Source organism: Nematolebias whitei, chromosome 18 (genome assembly GCF_014905685.2).
Source record: "Nematolebias whitei isolate Nwh7 chromosome 18, NemWhi1, whole genome shotgun sequence".
Taxonomy (NCBI): domain Eukaryota; kingdom Metazoa; phylum Chordata; class Actinopteri; order Cyprinodontiformes; family Rivulidae; genus Nematolebias; species Nematolebias whitei.
In genome coordinates this window covers 12362707-12370928 of record NC_056515.1, presented here as the reverse complement: position 1 = coordinate 12370928, position 8222 = coordinate 12362707, and positions in this window count along the sequence as shown.

Here is an 8222-nt window from a genome sequence, read left to right as displayed (position 1 = left end):
CCTGGCAGTGGCACATGGGGCAAAAGCTTCCAGGATGGACCAACAACCTGTCCCTCCAGGGAAGCATGACCAGATGGTGACAAGGTCTCCAACCGAGCTCACCAGTGCTCATCCCAGACTGCCACATTGAACAACAATGTTGCCCTGCTGGCCTACAGCATCTCTAAGAGGCTGGAAGAAGTAGACCTGCTAGAAGAGACAAAGAGCTCTCTCTGTAAAGCTGCTGATGTCATCTTAAACATGCCACCTCTGCGATCTGCCTGTCCCGCATCGCCGCCTGGATGACCATGATCCAGAGGACCACTTGGCTCCACCTCTCGGCATCCTTGTCCTAGAGGCTGCAGAAAGACCTGCTGGAGGGCCCCGTCACCCCAGAGGCGCTGTTCGGGGCCAATTTCAGCACCATCCTTGAGAAATCGCAGAGGTCCAAGGAGGTCTCAGAGACTGTACACCATCTGGTGACATCACTGTCCATCTTCCCCTCCGGCCACTGGAGGAACTGCCTTGGCCAGCAACAGCACCAGAGGCGCTCCACAGCTGCGAAAGCGACTTCACGCCCAGCTCCTCTGCCGGCCCCCTCCACCAGGTAACAGATCCTTGAGGGGAAGGTATGTGTTTTTTTTTGATGATGTATGTTTTTGATATAAAACAGAAACACCTCTGAAAGTTTTTCATCTGAGACTGTTAGATCAGTCGATCTCTCAGCTGCCTCTCTTCACACATTCCCCACACAGAACGAGCCAGTAACCTTTAAACAGCGTTTTAAATGGCACCGCAGTTCAGTAAATATCACAAAACACTCGTCTGCCACGTTAGCTAAAATTGTGTTTTTTTTTCTTTTGTTTTTTTCAGCAGACCGAGTCCGGTAAAATTCCTCGTTTTTCAGCCAGAGCCAATTTTAATTTCTGCTGTTGTCTGCCCACTCACAGCGCAGCAGGAGTAAACATGTTTCTCCACGACAGTTGCAGCCTCCACCGAAACGGCGTCTCACTCAGAAAGCACTCACGTCTAACTCTCGGTGCGCACCAGCTCACCTCAGCTCTATGTGAGACCGCAGCCTGGGCCCAGCACAGAGGCACACATACAGCCTTTTTTTCTGTCGAAGCCCCCATTGGGTTCCTCCAGACAATCTCCAGAGCGAGTGATGGCAGTATGGATTTTTTTTAGTCTGGCTGACATTCATGAGAAACATGACACAACACAAATATGTGCCGGCTCTCTGAGCTATACTCAGAGTGGCAGCGAGTGCTGGATAGCTGGACGGACCATCTGATCAGAAGGGGTTACACGCTGCAGTGCGCAGCTCAACCCCCACCATTCAGAGGGATTATAGAGATGGTTCTGTCTTCTCCAGAACAGAGCTTGTCTCTCCAGTCAGAAGTTCAGGAATTTCTGATGAAAAACGTGATTTCCAGAGTTCCCAGCGGACAGGAAAATACAGGGTTTTTTCCTCCCACTACTTCCTGGTTCTGATTTTTTTTTTTAAACGGAGGGATGAGACATATTCTCGACCTGTTCATGTTCAGCATTTTGATCATGGGGAGACAATTCCAGATGCTGACAAACAGCTGCTGGAGAACTTACCAGAACGACTGGTTTTCAACTCCATAGATCCGAGAGTGCATATTTTCACATTTCTATCATCCTGAAACACCCCACGCACTTTCTCAAAATGCGTGGAGATGGCTCTGCAGTCATTACACATGGCTGGAATGAGAAATCTTTTTATCTGGATGATCTGTTCTTATTAGCTTGGTCCAGTTAGAAAGCTGTCACACAGACCAAAACGCTAGTGTTCCACCTGCTAAACCTGGGTTTCTATAAACTGGGAAAAACTTCAGTTCGTTCGTCCCATATGATTGTTTATCTGGAGTGGAGCTAAACTCAGCTACAATGAGAGCCGTTTATCACAGCTGAGAGCCAAAGCTCTGTCAGCTCAGCTCTGCCATGTCAAACCCTGCAGCTTAGTGACAGTCTGCCTGTCATGTGACGCCTGGGATGATGTCAGCGGCCCACATCGTGGTTCTGTTGGGCCTACTTCACATTAGATGCCTTCAGAGATGGTTCGCCCGCCTGCACATAGATCCTGTGCGCTAGAAGAGGTGGATGATCTTTGTGCACCCCCTCCATGAGAACCGATCTGAATCACTGGGGAAACCCACTCATTCTGTCAGAGGGAGTTCCCCTTCAGCAGGCCTATGTCACACATCTCAGTTTTTCACAGACGTGTTCCTGTCAAGCTGGGAGGAATGTGTCTGTCCCAAACAGTGGGAGCACAGTGGCTGGACCACATGTCGCTTTACATAATGTGCTAGAATGTTTTTCATGGTCTGAATGTGACTCAGCATTTTGCCCCTGCTGCGGGATCATAATTTTCTGATCCACACAGACAACAAGGTGACGGCAGTTTACATAAACCATCAGGGAGACGTGCGCTCAGCCCAACTGTTATGCATCGCGAACCAGCTGTTGTGTTGGGCACACAGAACCTGCTCCCCATCAGTGCAGTGTACTTTCCCAGCGTCCTGAACAGGCGAGCAAATATCATGTCGAGGGGCACTCTCTTCCAGGCAGGAAGAGCGATCAGGAATTACCCAGAAAAAGGTCAGCATCTTTGTGTCTGTCTGTTGAACAGATCCGTTTAGAAAAGATGGGTCTCCCACAGGATGTAGTGCGTACCTTCAAGGCACACGAGCTGCTTCCAGCACAACGCTGCACACATCAAGTGGACAGTTTTTCAACGCTGGTGCGCAGAGAAAGGTGTGGAGGCCATCTCATGGCCACTAGGTGGCATGCTGTTTTTTCTGCAGCAGCTAATAGACAGAGATCTGGCATTCAGCACAATTATGCTGCTTATGCTGCAGCTATTTCTTCCTGTCACGAGGGCTTCAGTGACAAAACAGTTTTTACTCACCTGTTGATGAAGTGTTTCCTGAAAGGTGTATGGAGACACAGACCGGTGTCACGTCCACTAGCTTCACAGTGAGACCTAATGATGGTCCTGCACGCTCTGACCAAAGCTCATTCTGAGCTTTTAGATCAGGTTTCACTTTAAATTTCTGTCATTTAAAACAGCCCTTCTGTTAGTTTCTGACGTCGGCAAAGACAGTGAGTGTTTGTTTGCTCTCTCTGTTACTCCCTCATGTCTCAGAATTCAAACTGATGGCAGTTCAGCTGTACTGCATTTTAACCCTGCTCTGAAAAGCATCACAAGCTCATTCAGATCGAGCGTGATAACCTTGGATGGGTTTTATCCTCTTCCTCATTATTCTGAGGAAGAAGCAACATCTCACGTCCTTCTGTCCCATACGCGCATTTTTCACGTTTCGTGGCACACACGGCCGCACTGCGCCGCTTTCAGCGTATGTTCGTTCATTACTGGGACAGCTCTTCAGGACGTCCTCTATCCACCCAGCGCCTCTCACACTGGTTGTGTGAGGCTATTTCTGAAGTTTACATTTCATCTGGACTGGATCCTCCACCAGAGGGTTTTCATCATTCATGGCTCTGCAAGGAGGGATGACAGCGGAGAATATTTGTATGGCGGCTGCCTGGTCATCGTTATGTTCAATTATTTGTTTTTATCTACGTGATGTTTCTACTTTCTCCATGACCCATTCTGTTCTTAGGGTTCTGACAGAATGATTATTATTTCTTTCATGGATCCTCACTTTTGAGCTCACACCTGCCTGCATGAAGTTGCAGTGTGAGATATTTATTATCAGTCACAAGTTCATGACTGCTGATTTTATTGTTATTAACCGGTTCATCCTGAGGAGCTGTTGGTCTGCTCTGTTTATCAATACACTGTTACAATTCGTATCCTCTGTTGTTCCTATTCATAGCAGCAGGTTTGCTATCTCAGCCTTTTTCCTCACCAGAGATCTTCTCCGGTGCACTCCTGCGCATGGAGCACGCAATTACACAGCGCGTAATTACGCACACAGAAGGCTGAGTGATGAAATGCTTTTTTTTTTTTTTTGTGCAAGCAGGTGCTTCATGTTGTGTCTGAGTGGACAGAGTGAGGCATAGACTACATCCTGCTTCACCTTTAACCCACTAGTGAAAGTCTGAAAGGGCAAAGCCTATACAAAATCGAACGTTGGTTACGTACTGTAACCCCAGATTCTATGAGTATAGGCATAGCCCTTTAAGCTCTGGGCCTCACTGGTTCCTAAATGGCTGAAGAAAAAAGCTATTTTGGGAGCCAATTACCCGGTCTCAACGTAATTTGTATGGACCGGGGGTGAGGCCCACACACAGCAGGTGGGCGTGGACCAAAATTTTTTCAGTGCAGCGCTGAGCGCCTAGGGATAAACCCACTAGCGAAAGTCTTAAAGGGCTACGCCTATACTCATAGAATCTGGGGTTACAGTACGTAACCATCGTTTTGTGTTGTGTGCTTCCTTGACTGATGAAGCCTTCTGGATGGAAGGTGAAACGTTTCACCACAAAAAAATAAAAAAATAAACTGGTCAGATGACCTGACTGAAATTTGTTGGAAATATTAATATATATATATATATATATATATATAATAAAATAAAAGAAAAACTCAGCTCCAAGCATCATTTTTTAAATTAATTCCCTTTATAATGTCTCAGAAATTCAGTTAATGGTGACCATATTTCTTAAAAATCTAATCCTTCTGACAATATGTGTCATTCCAGTACAATACAATGCCATCTCCTTCACCCACATATGATTTGACAGTATATCCATTTTCTTCCATTACAAATATATTAATCTCCTGGCCTGCAGGAGTCCAAAGTCAATAAATTTTAACTATCTGGAACTAATACACAGTTCTCTGGGTATATTCCTAACACACACATTTTTACCTCAACAGGTACATTTACTCCAACAACCTTAGACAAAGTTTGCATGACTGATTTCCACTTCCTCCTTCAGAAAATTTTGAATAAAGTAGATGTGATTTCCTGCATTTTGTTGTAGTTTAATGGGTTGTTAAACATCTACATTTACATACATCTGCTTCTGTCAAGCATCCTAACCCCCTTCCCCCTTACTTGACGGTTCCAATCCTGACACAGTCCCTGGTCGTTGTTGTCCGACTCCACATTTGAAACCTCCAGGCGCCTCCTCCCTCTGGGCTCATGCCCACGTATGCCTGCCTGGTTAGCTTGGCACTCACACACACCATTCTTGTAGGGGTGGAGATTTTTTTAAGGGTAGATGCGGAAATGCTACTTGAAGAGACAGATCGTATGCTCATAAGTGGCTGTTGTGTTTAAAATTGGTGTTTATGAAATTATTTTCAGTTTACATATCCAATATAAGTTTTATTCATTCAAGACAGTCATATTTGTTCATAACTTTATTATTAGTAAGCCTGAGAGTTACCACATCCAAGCAAACAGTTACCGGAATGCACCCTGTCGAAATAAGAAAGTTCCCAGATCCTATTTCGACAGAATCTGTCTCAAATTAAGCACTGGAGTCAACATTCTTTGTCCTTTAGCAAATATTTCATAAACCACAGGATGACTTACTTTAAAACTTTCAGAAACCAATAAACAGATGAACGTCAACAACTAATCGACTAACTAATGAACAGCCTGGACTGTTGGAGCTGATTCTGCAGCAGATAGAAACAAAACTGGCGTCAGGAGCTTCCTTCTATGGTGATAGCTTCAGACAGCTCAAGGCCACGTAGTTGTCGGACCATAACATGCACCGCATTCGCTTTAAAACCTCCAGAACCAATGGCCTACTGTTTCTCACTGCTGAGCAGATCAACTATTTCTTATTGGAGCTTCAGGCTGGTCACCTGCAGGATTGTGCTGCTAATGGGACAAGGCTTCTAGCAGTACCACACTGCAAACAAGACCTCTCTGCTGACAGGACCACTCTGCTAACAGGGCCACACTGCTAACAGGACCACTTTGCTAACAGGGCCACACTGTTAACAAGACCACTCTGCTAACATGAACACTCTGCTAACAGAACCACACTGCTAACAGGACCACACTGCTAACAGGACCACGCTGCAAACAAGACCGCTCTGCTAACAGGACCACTCTGCTAACAGGGCCACACTGTTAACAGGACCACGTTGCAAACAAGACCATGCTGCTAACAGGACCACACTGCTAACAGGAACACTCTGCTAACAGGGCCACACTGCTGGCAGTACCACACTGCAAACAAGACCCCTCTGCTAACAGGGCCACACTGTTAACAGGACCACGCTGCAAACAAGACCACACTGCTAACAGGAACACTCTGCTAACAGGACTACTTTGCTAACAGGACCACTTTGCTAACAGGACCACACTGCAAACAAGCCCACACTGCTAACAGGACCACATTGTTAACAGTACCCTGCTGCTGGCAGGACCACACAGATAACAGAACTTCACTGCTAACAGAACCACGCTGTTAGTGGGACCACACTGCTGACAGAACCATGCTGCTAACAATAACAGTGCTTTTATAATATTATTTTTTATATTGTTTTTTGTTGTTGTGTATTGTTGTCTGTATTTTATGTTGTTTGTCTAGCACAGATTACTCTTGAAAATAAGTCCTCGTGACTCAATGAGACTACCTGAATAAAGAAAGGCTAAATAAATAAAAACAATCAATTTTTTGCAGTCCATGTAATTTAAGATGGCCACCAGAGCTAATATACATGAATCAACTCAAACATAACTATGACTCAATAAATTTTACAGATATTGAGCTTAAAATTGACATATTAATAACTGTGAGTCAGTCACAACACACACTAAGCGTAACTTCTCTCAAAATTGCACAAATGGTTACTTTCAAGGTTTGATCAAAGTAGCTTTAACTCGACGATAAGATGATCATGCTATAGAACTTTGGCATGAAAGATGGTGGATAAAATTAACACATTCAAGAAAAGCTATGGTCATTTATGAATCATTCCAGTGTCTGTTTTGCCTGATTTTTGAAAACTCTGCTGGTACCCCCGTCAGGCAGTCAGCATCAAGCCATGCGCCTAAAGCTATATTTTTATTTTCAGAGCAGACTACTGAACATGCAAGGTGTTTTATTCAGAACAAGAATGAACCTTCTGCAGGTTAATCCATATGTGCACTGCCTGTTCCAGACGGTGTTTCACAAGGATATGTGCTTAAAATTCTATGGAGCCCATTGTTACTGGCACCAGTCTATTGCCACCCCCTGAGCAGGAGTGATTGTCACATGGTGATCCATTCACCCCTTGCTCCCTGTGATGTTACTGCTAGCCACCTTGTCCATGCAGATTTATGCCTGTGCACATATGAAGGTGGTATTGACATTTGAATCAAGCACAAGGATAAGCAAAAGCGAACAGCTGCTGCTTGATAGAGACACTTTTGTGTCAGTGTTCACCATCATTCAGTGTTAGGGCTGAAATAAAAGCTGTTGTATCCTTTTTCTGCTAATTGTGACTATTTTTTTTGTTTCACATACTGTAAATCTTATAATTTGATAAAAATAAAAAATAAATCACTTTCATAGATTCTACACAACCAAAAATTCAAAGTGGGAGCGTCTTTATTAAACTTGTACCTTACATTTTCTGGAGAAATTGCTTTCCATCCAGCTGAAATTACAAAGTGCTTATCAGGTGCATACTTCATGCATTGATGGCAGAATTGGCTACATGACCCAATACATCACATCTCCCCACAGCTTCCTGTAATTCATCTTCATGACAAAGTAAGATTAGTCTCAGAAGGTAAACCTTTAGAAAGACTAGACTTGCACAAAGAGAAATTATATTCCCTAAAACTCACAAAATATTGGAAAAAAATAAAAATACAAGGACTAAAGAAAATGTTATATTTATCAGCAAAGTTAGGAGCTAATTTTGGTGTCCAAATTCACTAAATATTAATACATAAAAGAAAAAATACAACAGGTAACATTTTAAAGACAATGTCTAATTAAAATACTACAAAAATTCAGCAATTCTAAGACAACAGTCATATTTCTTACACATGAATGACCTGGGACAACATTTTTCTTTTCTTTTTACAAAGATAACAGACAGCTTTCACAATAAATAAATCCCCACGCACCTCCAAGTCTTATTAGTGCTATGTGAATGAAGCTTGAGAGGTGTGAGTAGTCCTTATGGTCTTGCTAAATATATTTTGGATTATTTTTTATTCTGCAAATTACTGCTGGTCCAGATGACATTCCCTACTGTGTTTGATGATGATGGGAGGAGAACATGTTCAAAC